Source organism: Lithobates pipiens, unplaced genomic scaffold (genome assembly GCF_037356315.1).
Source record: "Lithobates pipiens isolate NorthernLeopardFrog02 unplaced genomic scaffold, aLitPip1_a1.2 Scaffold_3, whole genome shotgun sequence".
Lineage (NCBI taxonomy): Eukaryota > Metazoa > Chordata > Amphibia > Anura > Ranidae > Lithobates > Lithobates pipiens.
This window is the reverse complement of record NW_027507790.1, coordinates 87322199-87337289: the sequence shown is the minus strand read 5'-3', so window position 1 is coordinate 87337289 and position 15091 is coordinate 87322199. Positions and strand designations below refer to the sequence as shown.

General features: G+C 44.1%; 1 protein-coding gene across 1 annotated transcript in view; it reads left to right on the top strand.

Annotated features, from left to right (window-relative positions):
• The window catches only part of SH2B3 (SH2B adaptor protein 3), a 198726-nt gene that overhangs the window by 69737 nt on the left and 113898 nt on the right, over nt 1-15091 (top strand). The gene's annotated exons all lie outside the window — the stretch shown is intronic.

The following is a 15091-nucleotide window of genomic DNA, read 5'->3' as shown; positions in this document are numbered from 1 at the left end:
ACATCTCAGAAAGTTGGATGGAATGTATGGTTATGGTGAAATCTGACAGATATAGGTCATCTAGGGCAAACTGCCTGTGTAATGTGCGTAACAAAGCTGGCTGTACACGGCTTGGATTTTGATTGATTACTGTGAACAAGTCAAAATGTGATTGCTGAGATGCCCTGCTGACAACGCCTAGCAAAACAAACATTGACTTTGAATTTGAAGGAGCAGGACAGAAAAAATTGGCTGAATAGTGACTGCAGTCAACCAGCTTTCACTGAGTCCTCTGACAGCTAGGGGTACCAACTGTCAGAGTACAATAACCAGCAGCCAGAGATTCATCCATCCATGCTGTTTAGCATGGATAGGGAATCTTTATGTATATGGCCAGCCTAAGAACAACTTTTTGACAGATATAGATAGTACATGCACCAGTGAGCTCTACTATAAGTGATTGCATTTTTTATACTAAGAAACTTATCTAATTGTATTTACTTTTTCACATTTCACATGTATGGGCACCTTCAGTGTCACTGTTAGCAGTACAAGTAACTCACACATTTTAATCAGAAAATCCAGCAGAAGATCAGTAGAAAGACAAAAGTAGAACAAGATTTTTTTTTTTTTTTTTAACAATTAAGATTTTGGTACAGGAAACCAACTGAGATAGCATAAGAACTGTGAATGAAATCTGCCATTTCTGTTATCTGCAAGTGGAATGTCTCTGTTCTACAGTCTAGGGTGTCTTCTCTGTATATATGCATGTGTAATGACCTGTGTGAGATCAAGATCAAACCAGGGTCTTCACAAATACATCAGCAACCTTACAGTGTTACACTGAGCTGCTGCAGGGACTGCTTTCCTAGGCCCAGGAAACTAGAAAACACACTCGTTCTTTGCACCCAATCAAAACCACATCCCCAGAAGACAACAGAGGAGTTGGTTAGAGTATTTTTAACTGACTGATTAAACATCTTTTTTTTTCTGTTCATCAAATGTTGAAGCTAAGTGATTTGCATGGAAACAAGATACTTAGCCGTGAACATGCAGGTTCTCCTTTTTTCCTGTTTCCTGCACTCATAATTCATTGATGTCAGAGCACAGGGGAACTACAGCTCTCACAACCACAAAGACTTTTTCACGTTCAGCTTTGTATTGTTTCTGCCTCTTCCACTACAAGCAGGTTGTCCTTTGTGGCAGAAGTCATGTCAATGTTTTATTATCATGCTTTCATTTCTTTGTGGACTGTTAAAAAAGAAAGGATTTCTTTAAAATAACAAACATATCATACTTACCTGCTCTGTGCAATGGTTTTGCACAGAGCTGCTCCAATCCTCCTCTTTTCAGGTCCCCCGTCAGTGTTTCTGTCCCCTGCGCCCTGCCAAGTGCATGCTCGTTCCCAAGCCGCCTCACTAGGAAATCAAATCAGGCTGGGTTCACATTTATACTACACAACAGTCATACACTGTCATCCTACTTTGCTCTACGACATCAGTCCTACATCGGTCCTACATTTATCTGACTTGAATGAACAGGATACTACTTTGATCCAACTTTGTGCTAGAACGACTTGTCCTTTGACCAATCAAAACAATCCCAGTGTGACATAAATTCCTTTTACTGCTGCTGTAATCACCAAGTCAGATGGTTAGGACAAGGATCCTACTTTGATTCGACTTCAATGATATTCAGTAGGCTGAAGTAGGACCAAAGTCAGACCAAAGTAGTGCAGGGAGCATTTTTAAAGTCAGACCACCTTGTGTTGGACCAGATAAGATGGCTCTCATAGGGAACCATTGTTTTTTACACGTCATGCAACATGAGCTCTCAATGTCAGAGTTTGTCGTACCAGTGTGAACCCAGCCTAAGGCCTCATCCAAATGGTGTATTTAAGTGTACACCTGTGTGAGGGCCATGTTTTCCCCACTTGGAATGCGTCCCATGTATCTGCATGCAGGCAGTCCTATTCATGTCAGTTGGGAAGGACACAGCTACTGCTCCCAATCTGATGTCCATGTAAGTGAGGGTGCATGTCCCTGAACATATACTGTCTGTGTTCAGGGACTTGCACCCACATTGATGTAAAATTAGGAGCAGAGGCTGTGTCTGTGCCGCCGCTGTGTCCCAGTTGACATGGATATGACTACCTGCATGTGGATGCACATAACACATGTGCATGCTATGCAGGCAAAACACGGCCCACTTAAACAGGACCTTCAATTACTAGAGAAAAAATTGAAAGTCAACACCTACAAATATTGTAATAAAAGGACACTTACCTGTCTAGGAATCCAGCACTGTCCTCTCCGGGGCCAGTTCTTCACTGGTCTTCAGGTCCCCGGCAGGTTTACTGTGGGAAGCCGGTTGGGACTCCTTGTGGCTTCACAACCGGCTTCCCACTGTGCACGTGGGAGTCATGCTGCACTTTGTGTATGGTTCTGCAGCCTCCTGGGACCTGTCCAAAAGGTTGCGGGCAGGGAGGGGAAGAACTAAGTACCTGCTCCCCCCCCACCCAAAAAATAAATAAACTGCCAATATTGTTAGAGAAGGGAGGGAGAATTCTTAAAAGCAGAACTTCCTGTTTAGGTGGAAATTTCACTTTACGTATGTCCATGTGAATGAGCCCCAAAAAGAAGACACGGACACAGCTACTGCTCCCAATTCGACATCTGTGTAGGTACAGGATGCATGTCCCAGAATGCAGTGTGAGGTTGGGGACATGAATCCACATGAACCTCAAATCGGGAGCAGTGGCTGTGATAGCGCAGTCTCTTCTTTCCAGTACACATAAATGGGACTGCCTGCACGTATATATGCACAAAACACCTGTGTATCCTGTGTGGGCACATTCACACCGATGTACGCTTAAAGTGGTAGTAAACTCTCTTTCACCATCTACAGGTAAGCTGGACAGTGCCAGACCTTTAGAGCCTGTGCCATAAACTACATCATCGCACCCCCAGCCACTCATGTAGCCGGAGGCCGCGAACCCAGAAGGAAGACCAGGGTAAGATGCCAGCCCTCTCAGCGGTGATATTGCAGCGCTGGAAGACTTTGTTCTAAGGTAAGTCTCTCATAATGTGCTAGTATGCAATGCACATTATGACATTGCTTTGCAGGGATGTTTTTTAACCACATGCAGTTTTCTACCCATATGAATGAGACCTAAGTGCACTACTAGCTTGAATACCTCACTAGGTGCAATGTCCCATACTGCAACTGCTGATTTCAGCCCCTATTTCCCACACATATCAAATAGACTGCGTTCTCTCTATAATATAACATGAAAATTCCAACTGGGAAGAAATCATAATGAATGCATTGATAGGCTCATACAGAAATCTTTTCTGTACCTTGCAATCTCCTTAGAAGTGTTGAATATGGCCCATCACAGGTATAGAATTAGAGACTACACTTGTAGAAATATGGGTTTGAATATCCAAATCATGGTTTATTGAGACAGATTAGGGGAGTAAAGTAAACCTGCCAAGTGACAGTAAATTTCAGCCTTCTGAATACTCAAATACTCTCCATTACAGTACTCATAAATATTTGTTACCTCCCTTCTGACATCATCAGCAAATGTTCGGGCATAGATGACAGTTACAATCATTTTTGGCATTAGAGTTGAGCGAGAGATGGGAATTGTTTGGCAAATCATACCCCATTAGGCCTCTCAGTTCAGCTAGCGACTGATCATGTCAACCTGTCATTTTTTTAGGCAGACCCGATCGGACCCTCCGGTCTTCTCTGTGGTGCTACGGGTTGGGCATGTGTCCGTTGACATACTCCAACATTCGATCTGATCCTAGTCACTAAAAATTGGATGTGAAGGCAGTTGGGTGTAAACAGGGCAGACGGTCCATTTACATCCAGCCGCCCATAGAGGAGAGCGGACTGTGTCTGTGTCCACTCTGCATAAGCGGAGAAGACACAAACCAGCCATCCGCCTGCTCAGCAGGGATCAGCAGACAGATTTCCTACTGAGCAGGCAGACTCCAACAGAGTTTGCCCTGTGTGTAAGCAGTTACGGTGTCTATTTAGTAATTTTTTCACCCAAGATTCATCTGTTTTCACATGGGGATTCCATTCCAAAATAGGTGAATCTTGGGAGAAAACACTGCACCTAAAATCATGAAATGATTTCATAAAAGATTACAGTTTCTTTTTAAACACGGTTCATAAAGAAGCTTGTTTCCTCCTGGCCTTTCTAACCTTTGCAGTTGTTCCAGTCCAGTACAAACTCACAATCAAACTGTTTATCTTTTTTGGGAAAAGCTTGTCTACTTCCTTCCTGAGAGGCAAAAACAGTCTGCATGTTATATGTAGTTTGCTAAACAAAGCCAGTACATTTTCAAAGCCCTGCTCACATGAGTTCCAGCGTCAAGCTTCAGATAAGATCTCTTTTTCCCAGTATAGAATATGTAACCTATAACCAAGTTATTGCACTTTTAAAATGTCTTTCAATTTCTTTTTAAAGCTGGGTGGTTCTCCTTAATAAATCTGGTAAAATGCTATTGAAGCAATTTCCTATATTTTTGTATATCATTCATTAGTAATATACTGTAGTACTATGGATAAAAAGGGAATCCATATGAGTATTTCTCTTTTCTACCCAGCCACTGAAAGATGCCATCCATAGAATGACTGAGATAGCAAAAACTTTAAGATGAATTCTCCAGGGCCTCTGGGATTGTCTTTTATTCTCTTTCTATATATTTTTCCAGTTTCATAGTTTACTGGACCCTCTGAGGTCCTCACTGAACAATTACACTTCACCAGCAGTATAGAAAATGCATCTAATTATGTTACCGATGGGTAGTCCCTGGGGTAGGTAGTCCCAGTAACATTTTGCATGAAACCCTTTTGAGGGAAATTCATTAAACAGACTTTGACATTGTGGCCAAACCTTTTTAAAGTAGTAAGCTCTATTTTTAAACTTGTACCTACAGGAAAGCTTACAGTAAGTCTTACCTATAGGTACAATGATTATCATCTAAATTAAAAAATAAACCGTTTAGGAGATATTCACAATTTCAGCAGCTGGTGACGTCACTGGCACATGTGAGTGTGCCATTAATTCAGAGTGCTGTGCCACAATCGTGACTCCCATGCACGTGCAATGAAGTGATGTCATTGAGGCATGGCCATTCAAATGGGCAGTGTGCGTGAACCCAGAAGGAAGACCTGAAGATGGAAGCCTTGGCAGTCGTAACGGTGCACTGCTGGATGGTGTTGTTTAAATGGCAAGTCTGCCATAATGTGCTAGTATGCAGTACATACTTGCACATTATCGCATTCATCTGCAAGAGCCTAGCTGAATTTTTTTTTCTGACATTACTACCACTTGATAAAAGTCAGGAGATGAACAATGTGCACAACTGAACAGTGGATCTGGTGTGGTAAGGTTCGTAGAACTAGGCCTTGCATGTATTTTTTTCCCCATCAGATTTCATGTTATTTTCAAATGATTCATTAATCCATTGCTATTTCGGTTATACTGCATGCTTATTTAACATTTGAAGGGTTTGTAAAGGCAGAAGGTATGTTATCTTAATGCATTCTATGTAAATTGCTACACTCAGGTGTGAATGCAGCCTAGATGATACCAATAACCCTGAGAAACTGTGGAATCCTCCATCTCTATCTCTAGGGTTACATACATGCACAGTTGAACAAAATTGTACAGAACTGTCCCAGGTTTTTAGCATTCTATTAATACCTGTATGAGCGCTATCAATAAATGCTGCACATTTTAAAATACTTAGCCCTTTGTGGGAAAAAAGTGTTATTACCGTATATACTCGAGTATAGGCCGACCCGAATATAAGCCGAGGCCCCCAATTTACCCCCAAAAAAACTGGCAAACTTATTGACTCGTGTATAAGCCGAGGGTGAAACATGCCTGTCCATCCCTGTGTGTGTGTCCGTCCATCCCTGTGTGTCCGTCCATCCCTGTGTGTCCGTCCATCCCTGTGTGTCCGTCCATCCATCCCTGTGTGTGTCCATCCATCCATCCATCCCTGTGTGTGTGTGTCTCCATCCATCCATCCATCCATCCCTGTGTGTGTGTGTCTCCATCCATCCATCCCTGTGTGTGTGTGTCTCCATCCATCCATCCATCCCTGTGTGTGTGTGTATCCATCCATCCCTGTGTGTGTGTGTGTCTCCATCCATCCATCCGTGTGTGTGTGTGTGTGTGTGTGTGTGTGTGTGTGTGTCCAGCCTACCTGTGTCCCGAGCCTTTGTCCCGAGCCTCCGTCCCGTGCCTTGCCTCCTTGCCTCCGTCCCGTGCCGTGCCTTGCCTCCGTCCCGTGTCGTGCCTTGCCTTGCCTCCGTCCCGTCCCGTCCCGTGCCGTGCCTTGCCTTGCCTCCGTCCCGTGCCCTCTTCGTCGGCGCCTCGGCGGCCATTGTAAAATTCAAAAGCCGCGCCTCCGCCTTCGCCTGTGATAGGCGGAACACTGAATTTCCCAGCAGCCTGTGTTCCGCCTATCACGGACATCGTATCATCCTCGTCCGTAGTACGAGGATGATACGATGTCCGTGATAGGCGGAACACAGGCTGCTGGGAAATTCAGTGTTCCGCCTATCACAGGCGAAGGCGGAGCCGGAGGCGCGGCTTTTGAATTATAGAATGGCCGCTGTCTGTCTGCTCGACACGCTGATCGAGCGGGCAGACAGCGATGACTCGAGTATAAGCCGAGGGGGGCACTTTCAGCCTCTAAAAAGAGGCTGAAAATCTCGGCTTATACTCGAGTATATACGGTACTGGTTTGACAGAAATGTCAGCTGCTTTCACTGTGTAAAGACGGACAGAATGGTGTAACCTGGAAGTTGCATATATTTCGGATGTCACTACAAAAACTATTAAAGCAAGTCTGAAGTAGACTTCTAAGAGTTGGTGAGGGAACTTCTTAGAATTTAAAAGTACAGATTCTCTTCTAAGAAGACAGCTTGACTATGCTGTGTAAAAGATTACGAATGGTCCTTTTTCTTACCCTGAAAATGTTCAAGCCTACGCGGTCTCTTTTCTGAGAAGGGTATGATGTGAACCATGCCTGAGTTCATGTAAAATGGGCCTGTTCTGTTTGCTGGGCCTGCAGTAGCCCAAGTTACATCTGACCATACAAAGATGATCACAGACTATTAGCATTTATTCTCTTATTTGAAGATTTTACTACTATGGAAAGGTAAAAAATGGTAAAAAAAAAAAAAAAAAAATTCTTCTTTTATCATTTTCATACAATTAAAGCAGGCTATACACTAATGAATTTTGCCAGCTTCAAAAGGAACCAGACAAAAATCACTCAGTGGGCGGCCCTGTCAGCTGCCTCCTGCCCAATATCCCTCAATTAAAAAAAAAATCAAAGGGTCCATCAGAAAACCACCGCCCCGCCTCTCCATCTTCTCCAATAAAAGATTGCTTTGCATTAATTCAGAAAATGAATGATGCCTGCTCTGAGTAACAAACCACCTGTGTTCACAATGCATCAGGCCAGCCACCCAGCTCTGGACCTGGAAACAAGTGGAGATTACTGAAGTAGCAGTGTCTACTTCAATAATTTCCAGCTTCCAGGGGCATCAGCCGGGTATAATATATACATGGGGTTGATTTACTAAAACTGGAGAGTGCAAAATCTGGTGCAGCTCTGCATAGAAACCAATCAGCTTCCAGGTTTTTGCCAAAGCATTATTGAACAAGCTGAAGTTAGAAGCTGATCAGCTACAATGCACAGCTGCATCAAATTTTGCACTCTCCAATTTTAGTAACTCAATTACATCGGTCCAAGCTGGAACAATGTACAATGTAAAAATATATCATGCCTGGAATTCTTCTTTAGGAATATATACTTGAATAGAATGTTTTTAAGAGTTTGGTGTCACTTTAATAATATAGTTTTTTGAGAGTTTGTTGCAAAGATTCATACCTGGAGATCCAGCCAGCAACAACACTTCCTGTTGAAGACTGACAATGCTAAACCACTGCCTTTTAGCCACAGCATTGTTAGACTGCTCCCTTGCAGTTACAGGGTGGAGACAAACCATTTAAAATGTTACTAAACCCAGGATCCTGCATTCACTATAGCTGATCTCCCACAGTACACAGAACATGGAAATGCAATAGTTTTAGTAAATATAAACTGCTAAATACCTTTTCTAATCACCAGTATATAGCAGTCTTGTGACTTCTAGCAATGTTTGGTTGAACGCTTGTAGGAGGAGTTTTCATTCTCCCCTGATTGTCCTATGAGGCTGCAGGACTCCTGACCCTCTGTCTGGACAATGCTGTTTGGCCCTGTGCTGATCCCGTTCACCCTCCCAAGAAAAAGAAAAAAAACTCTCTAGCAATATACACCAAACTGAGAATGTGCAGAGTGTCCCCAAGGGTCTGTTATATCAGGAGATGGTTGGGGACTGTGGAAAAGGGGAGGATCAGAGAAGACGGGATCAAACAGCCTTTTTACACAATGCAGAGGATTAACCTCTTCGATTCCACTGAGTATAACAAGCATGTTTTACTGCATATACAGACTGATTTCACTGTTGTGGGTTTAGTAACACTTTAACACTCAAATGGGGTGCTTAAAATGATCAGCTTTTATTTATTTATGTAAAACCTTTATCCTGAAAGGAAATCAACTGATTATGAAGTATTAGCTGGAGTTAAAATTTAATGTGTACCGTATATACTCGAGTATAGGCCGACCCGAATATAAGCCGAGGCCCCCAATTTACCCCCAAAAAAACTGGCAAACTTATTGACTCGTGTATAAGCCGAGGGTAAGACATGCCTGTCCATCCCTGTGTGTGTGTCCGTCCATCCCTGTGTGTCCGTCCATCCCTGTGTGTCCGTCCATCCCTGTGTGTCCGTCCATCCATCCCTGTGTGTGTGTGTGTCCATCCATCCATCCATCCCTGTGTGTGTGTGTCTCCATCCATCCATCCATCCCTGTGTGTGTGTGTATCCATCCGTGTGTGTGTGTGTGTGTGTGTGTGTGTGTGTGTGTGTGTGTGTGTGTCCAGCCTACCTGTGTCCCGAGCCTTTGTCCCGAGCCTCCGTCCCGTGCCTTGCCTCCTTGCCTCCGTGCCTTGCCGCCGTGCCTTGCCTCCGTCCCGTCCCGTCCCGTCCCGTGCCGTGCCTTGCCTTGCCTCCGTCCCGTGCCCTCTTCGTCGGCGCCTCGGCGGCCATTGTAAAATTCAAAAGCTGCGCCGCCGCCTTCGCCTGTGATAGGCGGAACACTGAATTTCCCAGCAGCCTGTGTTCCGCCTATCACGTACATCGTATCATCCTCGTCCGTAGTACGAGGATGATACGATGTCCGTGATAGGCTGAACACAGGCTGCTGGGAAATTCAGTGTTCCGCCTATCACAGGCGAAGGCGGAGCCGGAGGCGCGGCTTTTGAATTAAAGAATGGCCGCTGTCTGTCTGCTCGACACGCTGATCGAGCGGGCAGACAGCGATGACTCGAGTATAAGCCGAGGGGGGCACTTTCAGCCTCAAAAAAGAGGCTGAAAATCTCGGCTTATACTCGAGTATATACGGTATTTAAATCTGCTAGTACATCTAACACTCTAATCCGCCAGCAGAGATTTCAAACTTGTCGTCCAAATTTTTTTTGAGATTTCTGTCATTTAAAATTAGTTAAGACCTCAGTCAAGAGGAGACCTATTTGAAACAGAACTGGAACCATGATTACGGATGCTCAGCAATAATGTCACAGCTGATGGCCACTGAATATTGGGAATATCCCATTTATTGAATATTGCCACACAGCTTTGTGAAACTGCAAATTGTCCAGGAACCTAAGGAACCTTCAAAATGTCACTAAACGGCAGTGTCAGCCTGATTCTCCTCTAGGCCAATCAGGAAGCAATCCTTTGGCCATCGAGGAGGAGGAGGAAGGAGACGCGGGGAAAGAGGCATGAAGTACCAGGAGGAGGAGACGATGCCAGGAGGAAGCACTGCAGCACTGCCCGTTACCTAGATGGGGTAAGTGCGGGGGGGGGGGGGGGGGGGGTGTTGGCAATTGGATTGTTTGCTGCCCCCCTAAATAATATATACCACCAGCTGCCACAGTAAACGGGACATTCCTGAAATTTAATCAAGAGTATTCAAGTAAGGTGGGCTATTTGTAGGTAATGTAGGCTTTATATACAATACTGTACAAAAGTTTGGGCAATTGTGAACAATGCTGAAAAGGGAAGATATTTTCAAATATAATACAAGAAATGCAAAAATAATGAGTAGTGTTATCTAACAAATTTCAAAGTAAATAAACATCAAAAAATTTAAATAAATCAATATTTGGTAAGCTTGTAATACAGCATTGGTTCTCCTAGGTATGCTTGCGTACAGTGTTAAAGCGGTTGTAGACCCGCTGAATTTTTTTTTGCTCACCTGCAAAGGAAAAGGCATAATGAGCTAGTATGCACCGCATGATAGCTCATTATGAAATACTTACCTTAGAACGAGGCCCCGACATCTGTCCCGATCCGCGCCGAGGGAGCTGACATGTTCCCTCGGCTTTTCCTCCGGGTATCGCGGCTCCGGCGCTGTGAGCGGCCAGAACCGCGATATCGTCACTCCCGCGCATGCGCGCGGGAGATTTCTCCGGCAGGGTCCGGCGTCTGCTTGCGTACAGTTAGGGCCTGTTTACACCATCCTGTTGTGGTAATGAGCCAGTTTCCATTTGCTTTACTGTAATGCACAGCAGTAGACTTGTAATGTGTTTGTATGATTCAGTGCCGTACGTTCTGAATGGCACCCCAACACACACCTTCTGATGGAGCTCTGACAGTTGTGCTGTGCATAGCAGTGAAACAGGAGAATGATTGGCACTACATTCCATCAACACATTCATGTGTGTTGCAGTAAAGCACCTGGTAACACTGACCTTGCTGCAATGAGATGCTATGAGCAAACCCAAAAAGCAGACCTTCAAGCATTAAAATGTCTTTACCGCTCCAGGCTTCTCCTCCTTCCCCTTCCATAATAGAATACTCTTACCTTACTTTTAGAATAACTTCTAATAGTTTTAGTGCTGTTTCCTGCTTTCTCATCTAGGTGAGAATGACATAAGGCCACTCCCACTGGGATGTCCACATCACACATACCAAGAGGCAGCTTTACAAATGGGTTCATTCATGCTTCAGGATTCAGTATGTGTGCAGATGTGCCACAGGGTTTTAGGACCCCACAGAGACCCGTGGCACATCTGCATTCATGGATGAAATTCCTGTATATGCACACACACGCTGTAGGTATCAAAGTCCCAGATACCAGCATTGTGCGTGTGTTTGTGGGGAACCTCTGCAGATGTGCAACAGTTCTCTGCTGGGTCCTAAAGACCCGTGGCTCACCTGTGCACACGTGGGATAACCAAAATTTGCAACGTGGAAGAGTGGGGGCGGGACCAGATTTACACTAGGTTGAATTTCTTCATATGGTTCAGTGCATGATCAAATAATTATAGTGAACAGGTGCTAATGATCAACAAGATAAGCCTGCATTCACACGAGTGGAGCATGTGAACGCACACACAAACGTGGGATTTAGCACAAAACAAGTAAAAAACTGGCGGTGCCTATTTGTGCATGAGTATGTGCAACAAATGTGGAAAAAAGCACAAAAAGGTGTGTGAACCTCTTTGCCACATTTTTGTAGGACAGCTTATTGAAATAAAAGGACTGCCCTACACATGAAGTGCAATGCGTGTGTATGGGGACTACGATGTAGGTTCAGCGACTGTCATTAAATCAAACAGAATAAGCTATGCAGGAGGAATAAAAATTGGGTGGTGATAGCAGTCACTAGAAAATAATAGAGGGCAAATCTCTGTAGTGGGGACACAGACAGCAGTAAAAACCTGACAAGGGTTCTAACCCTTTTCTACTAAATACTGATAAGTGTTGTGGAGCTGTAATTCACTAACACTGTTTTAGATTTACAACCCTGTAAAATGAGCTTTCTGATGGAAATCCATGCTAATTATTACTTATCTGAAATCTTCTATCATTAAAGTCGAGCGTCTGTATAAGTGATGTGGTAGAGAGCGCTCTTCCTTTTAAGCAGCGAATTGAATCATCATTCTTCGAAGGTGGCAGAATGACTATTACTTTCCTTTTCTGATGATACTTTTATGTCTTAAACTAAAACAGTCTTCTTCACATTCATTTATTTATTTATGCACTTCTAAACCACAGTGTTTTCCATTCTGGGTATGACATGGAAAAAAAAACACTTGCCGTGCACCGACCACAGGCCTAGCTTGCTGATCAGTTAGTAGCACATTTCTTATTTTGGAAACTTTTCTTCAATCCACAGTTCAGTGTGGTGTTCAAAGCACAGAACCAAAACCATTCTTCTGAGTATTAATGTAAACTGTACTGCCAGCTACATATTATTATTATTGTCATATATAGTTTTATATATTTATATACACATATACACAGACACACAATTTTTTTTTAATAATGTGTCTGTCTATATTATATCATCTCTCTCTCTCTCTCTCTCTCTCTCTCTCTCTCTCTCTCTCTCTCTCTCTCTCTCTCTCTCTCTCTCTCTATATATATATATATATATATATATATATATATATATATATATATATATATATATATATATATATATATATAATGAAGATCAAATTGATCTATCTGCCTTTTATTTGATTTTGTTTATTTAGAAAATTCTAAAAAAGAGCCAGCATTCGGTCCTTAAAGTGGTTGTAAAGGCAAACGTTTTTTTTAATCTTAGTACATTCTGTGCATTGAGATAAAAAAAAAACCTTCTGTGTGTAGCAGCCTCCTTCAACACCCCTATTACTTACCTGAGCCCCATCTCTATCCAGTGATGTGCACGAATGCCTCTGCCGTCCGGGACTCTCCCTCCTGATTGGCTGAGACACAGCAGTGGCGCCATTGGCTCCTGATGCTGTCAATCAAAGTCAATTAGCCAATCAGGAGAGTTAGGGGTGGGACCAAACCGCATCTTCATGTCTGAATGGACACACAGAGCTGAGGTGGGGCTCGAGTACCCCCATAGCAAGCTGCTGGCTGTGGGGACACTCAACAGGAGGAAGGGCACAGAAGCAGGTAAGTATAACATGTTTGTTATTTTTAAAGAAAAACAAGACTGGGGGGGGGGAGGGGGCTGGACTGTGGCCAATGGGAGTAAAAAATGCCAAAATGTCAGTGGGAGTAAACAATGTCTCAGGCTTGGTGGTCATTGGAAGTTAAAACATTATGGCGGTGGTCAGTAGGAAGAAGAATAGTGCCCCATCAATGGTGTCAATGAAAGGAATAGGGACCCATCGTTGGTGTCAGTGGGAAGAATAATGCCCCACTGTTGTCAGTGGAAGGAACGATGCCTCATTGTTGGTGTTTAGTGGGAGGAATCGTGCACCATTATTGGTGCCAGTGAGAAGAATAGTGCCCCATCATTGGTGTCAATGGGAATACTAGTGTTCCATCATTTTTATCAGTGGAAAGTATTATGCCCCATTGTTGGTGTCAGTGGAAGGAATAATGCTCCATCGTTGGTATCAGTGGGAGGAATTATGCTCACTGTTATCAGTGGAAGGATTAGTGCCTCATTGTTGGTATCAGTGGTAAGAGTGAATGAGCGACCCCATCATTAGTGTCATTGGGAAGAATAGTGCCCCATCTTTGGTTGCAATGAGAAAGAATAGTGTTCCATCATTTTTATCAGTGGAAATATTATGCCCCCTTGGTGTCAGTAGAAGGAAATAGGCCCCATTGTTGGTTTCAGTGGAAGGAATAGAGCCCCATTGTTGATGTCAGTGGGAGGAATTATGCCCTGCTGTTGTCAGTAGAAGGAACGGTGCCCCTGTAGTGTCATATTTTGCTGCCTATCACAGGATGCTGCGGAAGTGACGTTGCCGCCAGAAATTGCGTACTGCGCATGCACGATGCGTTCCAAACACTTGCGCCGTGCGTTCCAACATAGTTTCGGCAATACAGTTCAGCGAAACCATCACATAATGTTACGGAAGTGATGTTACACACAACACAAACACTGGGCCGTGCGTTACAACACTAATACTTCCCTTGTTACCTAGTATCATTATTTACCAACCATGCTGAGCTACGTGCCGTGTTAGGTTTTGCATTGCTGGGACTTGTAGTGCCTATCCTGAGCTACATGCTTCAATGTTCAGTGTCCTCATCCTTATCCCCGAGCTTCAATGTTCTGTGTCCTCATCCCTATCCCCGGGCTTCAATGTTCAGTGTCCTCATCCATATCCCCCTGCTTCAATGTTCAGTGTCCTCATCCCTATCCCCCTGCTTCAATGTTCAGTGTCCTCATCCTTATCCCCGTGCTTCAATGTTCAGTGCCTCATCCTTATCCCCGAGCTTCAATGTTCAGTGTCCTCATCCTTATCCCCGAGCTTCAATGTTCAGTGTCCTCATCCCTATCTGCGAGCTTCAATGTTCAGTGTCCTCATCCCTATCCCCCTGCTTCAATGTTCAGTGTCCTCATCCTTATCCCCGTGCTTTAATGTTCAGTGCCTCATCCTTATCCCCGAGCTTCAATATTCAGTGTCCTCATCCTTATCCCCGAGCTTCAATGTTCAGTGTCCTCATCCCTATCCGCGAGCTTCAATGTTCAGTGTCCTCATCCCTATCCCCCTGCTTCAATGTTCAGTGTCCTCATCCTTATCCCCGTGCTTCAATGATCAGTGTCCTCATCCTTATCCCTGTGCTTCAATGTTCAGTGTCCTCATCCTTATCCCTGTGCTTCAATGTTCAGTGTCCTCATCCCTATCCCTGTGCTTCAATGTTCAGTGTCCTCATCCTTATCCCTGTGCTTCAATGTTCAGTGCCTCATCCTTATCCCCGAGCTTCAATGTTCAGTGTCCTCACCCTTATCCCTGTGCTTCAATGTTCAGTGTCCTCATCCTTATCCCTGTGCTTCAATGTTCAGTGTCCTCATCCTTATCCCCCTGCTTCGATGAGGACACTGAACATGGAAGCAGGGAGATAGGGATGAGGACACTGAACATTGAAGCTCACGGATAGGGATGAGGACACTGAACATTGAAGCACAGGGATAGGGATGAGGACACTGAACATTGAAGC